Genomic DNA, 13012 nt, shown 5'->3' with positions numbered 1-13012 from the left:
CCTGGCCTTCTATTAATCCACTTTCTTTTGATTCTTTTCACACAGGCTTCGTGCAGGTCATTCTTAGCATTGTTCCCTGGGTACAGTGTTGACTTGAACTCTTTGCTCACATTAATTTTCCATGCACCCTTTTATTTATTTGATCATTTATCATTCATTCATTTATTCACTCATTCACTCACTCACTCATCCGGTCATTCAAATATTGACTGAGCATCTGCTAAGTGCCAAGCACTGTGCAGGGGCACCAAGAACACAAAAATGTTTAGGATTTGCTCCTTGTCTTCCAATATGGTAGGAGAGACAGATGTGTAAACCAAGCATTACAAATACTGTGTGGTATTGAGAGGTGAAGCCAGCTGGGCTTCTGGGTCGGGTGGGGACTTGGAGAACTTTTCTGTCTAGCTAAAGGATTGTAAACACACCAATCAGTGCTCTGTGTCTAGCTAAAGGTTTGTAAGTGCACCAATCAGCACTCTGTAAAAATGCACCGATCAGCGCTCTGTCTAGCTAAAGGTTTGTAAATGCACCAATCAGCACTCTGTAAAAACGCACCAGTCAGCACTCTGTGTCTAGCTAAAGGTTTGTAAATGCACCAATCAGCACTCTGTAAAAACGCACCAATCAGCACTCTGTGTCTAGCTAAAGGTTTGTAAGTGCACCAATCAGCACTCTGTAAAAACGGACTAATCAGCACTCTGTAAAATGGACCAATCAGTGCTCTGTAAAATGGACCAATCAGCAGGATGTGGGCGGGGCCAAATGAGGGAATAAAAGCTAACTTTATGAGCTGTAACACTCACTGTGAAGGTCTGCAGCTTAACTCCTGAAGCCAGTGAGACCATGAACCCACCAGGAGGAACAAACAACTCCTGACGCGCCACCTTTAAGAGCCCTAACACTCACTGCAAAGGAGTAAGCGAGACCACGAACCCACCGGGAGGAACAAACAACTCCGGACGCACCACCTTTAAGAGCTGTAACACTCACTGCGAAGGTCTGCGGCTTCACTCCTGAAGTCAAGCAAGACCACAAACCCACAAGAAGGAAAAAACTCCAGACACATCTGAACATCTGAAGGTACAAACTCCAGACACACCATCTGTAAGAACTGTAACACTCACCACGAGGGTCCGTGGCTTCATTCTTGAAGTCAGCCAGACCAAGAACCCACCGGAAGGAACCGATTCCAGACACAGTATGGTTGGTCCACAAGAGAGGTATGTACACAATAAATGTGGAGACAGAGAAGGGAGTGGTTAATGCTACCCAGGAGGTGGAAATGCTACCGAGGAAAACTTCACAGAGATGTACCTGCAACACCAGATCATGCAGAAGGTGTTGCTAAGAGTGGGCTCACAGCAGAGGATGGCAGGCAGTCCTGGTTGTGGCACCTGCAGGCCCCTGTGAGGCCGTCTCCACAACTGGGAACTCCTCTGAAGCCAGTGTTTGGGTCTCTCCTCAGAATGGGATTAGGAATCCAAGAGACCCTCAGACTTGCTTTTTTGGTCCTAACTTGCAACCAGTTGGTCCCCTCCAACTGGTGACCAAACTTTTTTTGTGTGTGTGAGACGGACTGTTGCTCTGTCACCACGCTGGAGTAGTGGTGAGATCTCGGCTCACTGCAACCTCTGCCTCCTGGGTTCAAGCAATTCTCCTGCCTCAGCCTACCGAGTAGCTGGCACTACAGGTGCGCGCCACCACCAGTGGCTAATTTTTGTATTTTTAATAGAGACAAGGTTTTACCATGTTGGCCAGGCTGGTCTTGAACTCCTGGCCTCAAGCAATCTGTCTGCCTTGGCCTCCCAAAATGCTGGTATTACAAGCGTGAGCCACGCACCTGGCCCGAACTCTTTATGTAGATAAGTTAACATCTCCCAATTCTGCTCTGAACAAATCATGTGCTTGGCCTGAGAGTTGTTTGGTCCCTTTAAAGTACCTGTATCTGAGAGTATCTGTATCCAGTATAATCTGATTTGCCTTTATTTTACTAGTCCAGTTCTCAGAGTTTACCGGTGACTCACTGGCACATTCTAAATTTAACTGCTTCATGCAAGAGGTTCTTCCCTCCACACCAAGCTGTAAACTCCCTGAATGCTGAGTCTATTTTCTCTCTCTATATCTCCACATCACCAGCTCTGCTTGGTCCATGGTGAGGGGGGTCAGTGTCCCCTGAAAAACATACAGGCATACCTCAGAGATTGTGGGTTCTTTTCCAGATCACCACAATAAAGTGTGTCACACAATTGTTGGGGCTTCTCAGCACATATAAAAGTCATGTTTATAGTACATTGTAGTCTAACTGTGCAATAACATTATGTCTGAAAAAATCTACATACCTTAATTTTAAAATACTTTATTGCTAAAATATGCTAATGATCACCTGATACTTTAGTGAGACATACTCTTTTCACTGGTGTAGGGTCTTGCCTTTAGATTGATGGCTGTTGACAGATCAGGATGATGGTTGCAGAAGATTTGGGTGGCTGTGGTAATTTCTTAAGATAACCACAAAGTTTGCCACATCGATTGACTCTTTCTTTCACAAAAGAATTCTCTGTAGTATGCAATGCTGTTTGGTAGCATCTTCCCCACAGTAGAACTTCTTTCAAAATTGGAGTCAATCCTATCAAACTCTGCCACTGCTTTATCAACTGAATTTATGTAATATTCTCAATACTTTGTTATCATTTCAACAATATTCACATTATTTTCACCAGGAGTAAGTTTTATCTCAAAAAACCACTTCCTTTGCTTATGCAGAAGAAACAATTCCTCATCCATTCAAGTTTTATCCTGAGATTCCAGCAATTCGGTCACATCTTTGGACGCCAGTTATTCTAATCCTCTTACTATTTCCACCATATTTGCAATGACTTTCTCCACTGAAGTCTTGAACCCCTCAAAGTCATCCATGAGGGTTGGAATCAAATTCTTCCAAACTCAGTGTTGATGTGGTGACCTCATCCTTTGAATCATGAATATTCTTAATGGCATTTAGAATGGCAAATCATTTCCAGAAGGTTTTCCATTTACTTTGCCCAGATCTATCAGAGGAATCACTATCTATGGCAGTAATAGCCTTACAAAATGTATTTCTCAGGTAATAAGACTTGAAAGTCAAAATGACCCTTTGATCCATGGGCTACAGAATGGATGTTGTGTTAGCAGGCATGAAAACAGCATGAATCTCCTTGTATGTCTCCATCAGAGCTCTTGGGTGACTAGGTGCATTGTAAATGAGCAGTAATATTTTGAAAGGAATCTTTTTTTTCTGAGCAGTACATTTTAATAGTAGAGTTAAAATATTCAGTAAACCATATAGTAAACAGATGTGCTGTCATCCAGGCTTTATTGTTCCATTGACAGAGCACAGGCCAAGCAGATTTAGCATAATTCTTTTTCTTTTCTTTTTTTTTTTGAGTCTACTCTGAGTCTACTTTTGAGTCACTGCAGCCCAGGCTGCAGTGCAATGGTGCAATCACAGCCCCAGGCTCAATCAGTTCTCCCACCTCAGCCTCCCAAGTAGGTTGGACTGCAGGTGCATGCCACCATGCCCAGCTAATTTATTTTTATTTTTGTAAAGACAGGGTTTTGCAATGTTGCCCAATCCACTTGCCTCAGCCTCCCGAAGTGCTAGGATTACAGATGTGAGCCACTGTGCTCAGCTGCATAATTCTTAAGGGGCCTAGAATTCTAGAAATGGTAAATGATTATTGGTTTCAACTTAAAGTCACCAGCTGTTTTAGCCCCTTACAAGGCAGCCAGCCTGTCCTTTGGAGCCAGGCATTGACTTCTTTCTAGCTAGTAAAATCCTAGATGGCATCTTCTTCCAATATAAGGCTGTCTCATCTACACTGAAAATCTGTTGGCTGGGCGCAGTGGCTCATGCCTGTAATCCCAGCACTTTGGGAGGCCAAGGTGGGCAGATCACAAGGTCAAGAGATGGAGACCATCCTGGCCAACTTGGTGAAACCTGGTCTCTACTCAAAATACAAAAATTAGCCAGGCGTGGTGGCAGGTGCCTGTAAGACCAGTTAATCAGGAGGCTGAGGCACGAAAATCACTTGAACCCGGGAGGTGGAGGTTGCAGTGAGCTGAAATCGCGCCACTGCACTCCAACCTGGCAACAGGATGAGACTCTGTCTCAAAAAAAAAACAACAACAACAACAAAAAAAAAACAGAAAATCTGTTGTTTAGTGTAGCCACCTTCATCAGTTATCTTAGCTGGATCTTCTGGATCACTTGCTGCAGCTTCTCCATAAGCACTTGGTTCACTTTGCACTTTTATATTACAGAGATGGCGTCTTTCCTTAAATCTCAGGAAAAAGTAGCTTCCTACTTTTGTCCTGCAGCTTCCTTACCTCTCTTAGCCTTCATAGAATTAAAGACAGTTAGGACCTTGCTCTGGATTAGGCTTTGGCTTAAAGGAATGTTGTGGCTGTTTTGATCTTCTATCAGACTCTCTCCATGTCAGTAATAAGGCTGTTTCACTTTTTTTATCCTTTGTGTGTTCACTGAAGTAGCACATTTAATTTCCTTCAAGAACTTTTCCTTTAAATTCACAACTTGACTGGTGCAAGAAGCCTAGCTTTTGGCCTATCTTAGCTTTTTTTTTTTTTTTTTTTGAGGCAGAGTCTCACTCTGTCACCCTGGCTGGAGTGCAGTAGTGCAGTCACAGCACACTGCAACCCCAACCTCCCGGGCCCAAGTAATCCTCCCACCTCAGCCTCCCACATAGCTGGAACCACAGGCAACAGGCACATGCCACCATGCCTGGCTAATTAAAAAACAAATTTTTTTTTTAGAGACAGGGTCTCACTGTATTGCCCAGTCTTGTCTTGAACTCCTGTCTTCAAGTGATCCTCCTGCCTTGGCCTCCCAAAGTGCGGGGATTATAGGCATGAGCCACTGTGCCCAGCCTATCTTTTGACATGCTTTCCTTAATAAGCATAATCATTTGTAGCTTTTTATTTAAGGTGAGAGACATAATCCCTACAAAAACAAATGAATAAATAAATAAAGTGAGAGACATGCAATTTTTCCTTTCACTTGACACTTAGAGACCATTGTAGGGGTTTGTTGTTGTTGTTTGTTTGTTTGTTTGGGGGACGGGGTCGCACTTTGTCAGCCAGGCTGGAGTGCAGTGGTGTGAACACGGCTCACTGCGGCCTTGACCTCCTCCTGAGTTCAAGTGATCCTTCCACCTCAGCTTCCCAAGTAGTTGGGTCTACAGGTGCTCACCACAAAGCCCAGCTAATTTTTTTTTTTTTTTTCAGATAGTGTTTCACCCTTGTTGCCCTCACTGGAGTGCAATGGTGCAATCTCAGCTCACTGCAACCTCCACCTTCTGGGTTTAAGCGATTCTCTTGTCTCAGCCTCCTGAGTAGCTGGAATTACAGGTGCCCACCACCACGCCCAGCTGATTTTTGTATTTTTAGTAGAAACAGGGTTTCACCATGTTGGCCAGTCTTATCTCAAACTCCTGACCTCAGGTGATCTGCCCGCCTCGGCCTCCCAAAGTGCTGGGATTACAGGTGTGAGCCACCGCGCCTGGCCTAGCCCAGTTAATAATATTAAATGTTTTCTAGAGACAGGGTCTCACTATGTCACCCAAGATTATTGTAGGGTTATTCACTGGTCTAATTTCAGTATTGTTGTGTCTTGGGGAACAGGGAGGACTGAGAAGACAGAAAGAGAAGTGGGAATGGCTGGTCAGTGGAGCAGTCAGAACACACACAATATTTATCAATTAAGTTTGCTGTCTTATGTGGGCATGGTTTGTGGAGCCCTCCAAAGAGTTACGATAGTAGCACCAAAGATTGCTGACCACAGATCATCCTAACAGATATACAAACCGGGAACGAGTCTGAAATATTGCGAGAATACCAGAATGTGACACAGAGACACAAAGTGAGTATGTGCTGTTGGGAAAATGGCATGGATAGACTTGCTCCAACCTTCCATTTGTAAAAAATGTAGTATCTGCGAAGTGCAATAAAGTGAAGCTCAATAAAACGAGTGTGCCTGTAAACTTTCCACTCTTCTCTCCCTAAGGCAGTTTCCATTTCTCTCCCTTCCTCTTCTCCTTTTCTAATTCCTTATTATCCACTGCCCCCAATTCTCCCTCCTACTCATGTGAACCCACTGGCTTAGAGGGATAATCCACTATCTAGGAAATGCAAAATGCTTTTAGGAGCATTTAGAGCCTTCCCCTGGGGAAGAATATTTGAATGTAGAGCAGTATTTAGGTAGAGTTTTGACCTTCAGCGTTTCTTCCCTCACTGAGATTTTATGTTTCTGTCTTAAGGTACTGCTTCTAAGGCTCAAACAGCTTATTTGCTACAATTCCTTGTTCTCATGATTTTTGAGGTGGTTCTTACGGGGGTGGGGAATTTTCAACATAAACCATACCTTTAAACTGAGATTAGAAAATCATTAGTTGATGTTTATTGTGTTAGTCTTTAATGATTTTACAGTATAATCTTTGACTCACACAGTTGTAAATCAAAGAATACCAAGTTCAAGGATATTGATGGGAACTAGTTTGCATAATATTGCTTTGTAACCTTCACAAAAATAAAATGTAATGATTAATGTCATTATTACTGATAGTTGCTCCAAATGTGTGATTTTCCTGACTCATGTAAAAGATGAAGAACTCCAGAAATCTTTCAGTTCTTTGCTAATGTAAGATACCAGTAACAAGCAGAGATAATTTTCTCTTTGCCAATTCATCATAGACTCTGATCAATAGTCAGGGCCAGAAATTTAAAATGACACAATTCATTAAAAAACAAAACAAAACTGTGCATCCTCTCAATGTCAGGACAAAGTTTGGAGGCCACAAGAAAGTTTTCTCAAAGTAAAACCTTACCACCAGTGGACACTGGTGTTTCAGGCAAAAGATGGCAGCCACTGTAGCTCATGCGGGTTGGTCCTGATGGGAGCCTGCCTGGCCTCTTTCTGTTCCATGAGTGCACCAAACCTGCCACCAGAGCAACCAGGCCATGCTGCTAGGTGTATGCGGTTTATCTGTTGGAATATAAAAACAGGGTAGAGTAGGGTTATCAACATTTCTGAGAGCACACCCTCATATGCATGTGATTTGTACAAATATGTCTGTTTGGCATCGAGATTTTATACAACAGAATACAAAAATGTAGAACTGGAGTTTGAATTCTGAGTGAAAAGAACATTGAAAAGAAAGTGACATATGCTTGAACTATTTGCTTTGTTCCAGGAGGATTTTGCTATGCTCATGAATTTATTAAAGAATAACGTTAAATGAGTTACTAACTGTGAAGTATCAAGGCCACTGCTTGATACATAGTAGGCACTTAATAAATGTTAAACCTCCCTCCTGTTATCATATCATTGTGATTGCCAAACTTTGAAGACAAGATCTAGAATAAATTGCCACCAGAACCAGAGACACAATCAAGGGTATATAAAAATTTTGTTAAGACAGCTGCATACTCACCCTTCAGTCAGAGCTTGAGGTGTTTGATCTTGCTTATGCAGAGTTCAGAATGAATGGCCTTTAAAATAAGTTGGCATACACTCTTGGAATTAGGTATTAGACCAGTTCACTCACTGACACTCAGAAATACATCCAGGTTGGACGGGTGGGTGGGTGATATCAGAAATGATCCAAATCTTCTAGATGTTGTTTCAAATCAGTATAAGTTATGAAGCTGCCCTAGCCCAAAATAGCCCCAGCATTTACCAATCTTCACAAAATAGAATTTCAGGGTGGTAGTGAGGAAAGGCACATTTTTCTTTTCAAAACACTATGTTAGAGCATCAGTTATCACTATGAAGATAAATCATAGTTCATCTCCTGCATTTATCAAAGTGCCAGAAACATCACAGACACTCAGTATTTAGTAGATAAATAAATCTCAGTTTTTTTGGAATGTTTGACAGTTGATTCCAGGTAGAGATGATGGATTAAACAAATGCATATAATTTGATTCCCTCCAGAACCCCACTAAAACCCTCAAGAACGAGGAGAGAATGAGATGAAGCAATAGCAACAGAATTTTGGAGGCCAGAGAATAGTGATAAAGGACTTAGCAGACCTGAGAAAACCAAATGCTAAGTTAGTGGCATTGCAAAATCCTCAGGATATAGAGTGAAGATGAAGAAGGAATAAAATAAGGGAACTGGTTGGAGGCTGGGAACTACTTAAAAAGTAGTAGTACTTCTTAAATGCGCGCTCTCTACTCCTTTCTACTGGGTGACTGCCCCTCCTCCGTCCTAACAGATGCAGAGGTTTGTCCACTTCTTAGCCATAGCTGAAGGGGTTAGGGACTCTAGAGAGAAAACTGGGATTAATTAATTAATGCAGGCATGCTAAATGCTCAGATCCTCTCCACTTCCTAAAATGCTGGAAATCAAGCCTTACCTTCCAAGTGGAAGATTGGAAAAGCCTTCTTAAAGGAATATGACCAGCCCAAGAGGAAAAAAAAAAATCCCTAAAGATAGTGATAAGAGGTGATATGGAGGAGGATAGGGTGTGGTTAGAATTCCCCAACAAAGAGCCTACCCATTTCATCTTACAGTAAAGTTCCTGGGCAACAGGTCTTCCCCAAAGCACAGGGCTTCTACTATGCAGCTTTTTGCTTTCTCACCCTTGAATACGAGCAGACAACCAGGATTACCAAACATCTTAAGAAATCCTCTAACATGAAAGATAACAGAAAGACCTAAATTGCCAGATTGAAAGGGCCCACTAAGTACTCAGCTCAGTGAAGGGAAGCAGACCCATACAAAGCATATTATCATGAAGGTTTAGAATGCCAGGCACAAAGACAAAATACCCAAAACTTCCAAAGAGAAAAAGCACATCCAAAGAAGCAGAAATCCAGATGGCATCAGACTTCTCAACAACAACCCTGAAGCTAGAGGCAGTGGAGCAATGCCTCCAAATTTCTAAAGGAAAATTATTTTCTGGGTAGAATTCTATACACAGCCAAATGGTTCATCAAGAATAAAGGTAGAATCCAGGCATGGTGGCATGTACCAGCTGTCCTAGCCACTTGGGAGGCTGAGGTGGGAGGGTCACTTGAGTCCAGGAATTCAAGGCTGCAGTGAGCTATAATTGCACAACTGTGCTCCAGCCTGGGCAATAGAGCAAGAGTCTGTCTCTAAAAAAAGTTTCTTAAAAAAGAATAAAGGTGAAATATACATAAATTCTCAAGAATCTTTTCCTTTCTTAAGAAGCTAAGGTAAGATGTGCTAAATTAAAAAGACAGAGAAAATCAAGAAAGAAGAAGGTATGGATTATAGGAAAATAGAAGATCTTGCTAAGGAAATAGAAGGGAGTCCTGAGGATGATGGTCTACTAGCTGTATATCAGATGTAGAGGGCAACAACTCCAAATTAGAACAATGCAATGCCAGAAAGAAGATGCATCGGCAGAGGCTATCACTAAGATGTCAACTACCATTTTAGTACTTTTTAAAACCTGCAGATCAAATGCCTGTATGAGCCTATTCCAGGTTGCTGTTTGTATTTGATTTGCCTTATTCATGTTTTGATGGCGTTTCTCTTCTCCTACCCATCTGTCGCCCACTATGACCTACTGCCTGGATAAGCTGAGGACACTCATTAAATCCCACAGAAGTTTTCTTCTTTGATCTACTCCAGAACTGGAGATGGGCTTGGTGAACTTAGAAGCAGAAAATATAGAACAACCCTCTCTCTGACTATAGTCTTGCCAGATGTCCTGCACCCAGGCCACCTTCCAGTTGCTCCAACCTTAGTTAAGTTCTGTTTCCCAGATCTCATCCATGACCTTGCCCACTGATTTCCCCAGAAGTGGCTCTCATACACTTTCATGGAAGCTGAAGCCAGTTTATGGCCCAGAAATTCTACTCAGCTTATCTTCTACAAGATCTTGTTTAAAAGTACCTTCATGTCTTTTTCATATGCATCTGGCTTTGTGCTTGCTGTTGAGTTTCTATATTAACCACATACAGTGATCAATAAAAGATCTGAGAAGAAAAGAACAATTTGTGGAGATGTTCCTTACATATTTCAATTATGTCCTCTCCTGGAACTATGGAGATGGCATCCTCAGGGTTGAGCTGATGAGTAGTGGATTGAAATGGAAGGAGTCTGTGTTGTAGAAAAGCAGCCTTGATGGGCCATGAGCAGCCAGATAAAGCATCCGTGTTCTCTGCCTCTATTTCATGCCCAACTCCATCTCCATTTGGCTGCTAAAATCTCCAATCCAAATTTTCCTTGACTGCCAGCTCCCAGACCTTTTCCAAGGAAGCAAATGACCTAAGTGATAGCAGCAATGCTGCCCAGAAATGGAGGGTTTGATAAAAACAGAAAGATGAATTCAAAATACTGGCCCTGGCCAGGCGCAGTGGCTCACGCCTGTAATCCCAGCACTTTGGGAGGCCGAGGCGGGCAGGTCAGTTGAGGCCAGGAGTTCGAAACCACAGCCTGGCCAACCATGGCGAAACCCCATCTCTACTAAAAAATACAAAAATTAGCTGGGTGTGCTGGCGTGTGCCTGTATTCCCAGCTACTTCGGAGGCTGAGGCATGAGAATTGCTTGAACCTGGGAGGTGGAGGTTGCAGTGAGCTGAGATTGCACCACTGCTCTCCAGCCTGGGTGACAGTGTGAGGCTCTGTCTCAAGAAAAAAACAAAACAAAACAAACAAACAAACAAATACTAGCCCTTCTCATTGCTCTTCCTGGCCACCCGTTCACTCTGCTGCTTAAAACCCTTCCTTGGAAGGCCAGGCATGGTGGCTCACACCTGTAATCCCAGCACTTTGGGAGGCTGAGGCGGGCGGATCACAAGGTCACAAGTTTGAGACCAGCCTGACCAACATGGTGAAACCCCGTCTCTACTAAAAATACAAAAATTAGCCAGGCATGGTGGCACATGCCTATAATCTCAGCTACTCAGGAGGCTGGGGCAGGAGAATCGCTTGAACCCAGGAGGCGGAGGTTGCAGCGAGCCAAGATTGCACCACTGCATTCCAGCCTAGACAACAGAGCGAGCCTCCATCTCAAAACAAAAACAAAAAACAAAAAACAAAAACAAAAGACCTTTCCATGGATCTTTATGCCCCGTCAGTGGGTCTCTTGGCGTGGTACACCCACAGACTATTTATAATTTCACCTCTGCTTATCTCACCAGCTTCACCTGTTGCCCATACAATCCTTTTCTCTCGGCCACAGCAATATTCCACTATTTGTAAGTCACTGAATACTGTGTTCATAACTCTCTTTTTTGATCATGCCTAGAAATCTCTTCTTAGACCCTCCTCTCTTCTTTGCCTGGTTAATGCCCGCTTGTTTTTAAGGCTCAGTTCAGGCAGAACCTCCTCCAGCAAGAATTCCCTGCCCTAGCCACAGCTCCTTCTCAGCCTGGATTAGATGTGCTTCCTCTGTGCATACCTGAGCCTGTCACAGTGTATTGGAAATTCTCTCTTTATCTCTCTGTTTCGCATGGGACTGAAATCCCCTGAAGAGACAAGGTCTTCCATTTACGTGACTCCACTACCTAGCACCAAGCCCAGCGCAGAATAGACAGTAAATAAATATTTGCTGGATGTAATTATTATAGAGCCTGTCATCTACTTTAAAGCTATTATGTTCATATTATTCCAATTTTTTATTTAAAAATAATTTATAGGCTTTATTATTTATTTATTTATTTACGTCAATTTTTGAGACAGGGTCTTGCTCTGTTGCCCAAGCTGAAGTGCAGTGGCACCAACATGGCTCACTGCAGCTTTGACCTCCTGGACTCAAGTGATCCTCCTGACTCAGCCTCCCAAGTAGCTGGGATCACAGGCATGCAATGCTGTGCCCAGCTAATTTTGAAAATTTTTTTATTTTGAGCTGGGCGCGGTGGCTCACGCCTATAATCCCAGCACTTTGGGAGGCCGAGGCAGGCGGATCACAAGGTCAGGAGTTTGAGACCAGCCTGGCCAACATGGTGAAATTCTGTCTCTACTAAAAGTACAAAAAATAGCTAGTCATTGTGGCCGGCGCCTGTAATCCCAGCTACTCAGGAGGCTGAGGCAGGAGAATCGTTTGAACCCAGGAGGCGGAGGTTGCAGTGAGCCGAGATCACGCCATTGCACTCCAGCCTGGGCAAAAGAGTGAAACTCCGTCTCAAAAAAAAATTTTCTTTTATTATGTAGAGACGGGATCTCGCCATGTTGCCCAGGCTGCTCTCAAACTCCTGGACTCAAGGGATCCTCCTGCCTTGGCCTCCCAAAGTGCTGGGATTACAGGAGTGAGCCACCACTTGAGGTCAGGAATTCGAGACCAGCCTGGCCAACATGGTGAAACCCTGTCTCTACTAAAAATACAAAAATTAGTTGGGCATGGTGGTGCATGCCTATAGTCCCAGCTAATGTGGAGCTGAGGCAGGAGAATGCCTTGAACCCGGGAGGTGGAGGTTGCAGTGAACCAAGATCGCACCATTGCACTCCAGCCTGGGCAACAGAGTGAGACTCTGTTTAAAAAAAAAAAAAAAAAGAATTCCGAATATTGGGCATTTGGCACAATCATCGAACATAAGTGCCCATTAAGTGCTAACCATTATTACTTCACTTAGTCCTTACAACAGCTCTGAATGCTAGATGTTGCAATTTCTTTCTTTTTTCTTTTTTTTCTTGTTTTTTTTTTGAGACTGAGTTTCTCTCTTTTTGCCCAGGCTGGAGTGCAATGGCACGATCTTGGCTCACTGCAACCTCCGCCTCCCGGGTTCAAGCAATTCTCCTGCCTCAGCCTCCCGAGTAGCTAGGAGTACATGCACATGCCACCACGCCAGGCTAATTTTTTGTATTTTTAGTAGAAACGGGGTTTCACCATGTTAGCCAGGTTAGTCTCGAATTCTTGACCTCAGGTGATCTGCCCACCTCAGCCTCCTAAAGTGCTGGGATTACAGGTGTGAGCCACCGCACCTGGCCTAGATATTGCTATCTCTTACTTTACTGATCAGTAAACAGTTCAGAGCAGTTAAAATT

At 43.3% G+C, this 13012-nt stretch overlaps 1 long non-coding RNA gene across 1 annotated transcript; it reads left to right on the top strand.

Annotated features, from left to right (window-relative positions):
• The first annotated feature begins 638 nt into the window (after nucleotides 1-638).
• On the top strand, nucleotides 639-11533 carry LOC129058830 (uncharacterized). The gene is made up of 3 exons (XR_008524242.2): nucleotides 639-1220; nucleotides 5677-5914; nucleotides 7988-11533. It is a non-coding gene; the product is annotated as an uncharacterized LOC129058830 (long non-coding RNA).
• Nucleotides 11534-13012: the final 1479 nt, after the last annotated feature.

This window comes from Pongo abelii, chromosome 3, assembly GCF_028885655.2.
Source record: "Pongo abelii isolate AG06213 chromosome 3, NHGRI_mPonAbe1-v2.0_pri, whole genome shotgun sequence".
In the NCBI taxonomy this organism is placed as follows: Eukaryota; Metazoa; Chordata; class Mammalia; order Primates; family Hominidae; genus Pongo; species Pongo abelii.
This window is presented reverse-complemented; position numbering and strand designations above follow the sequence as displayed.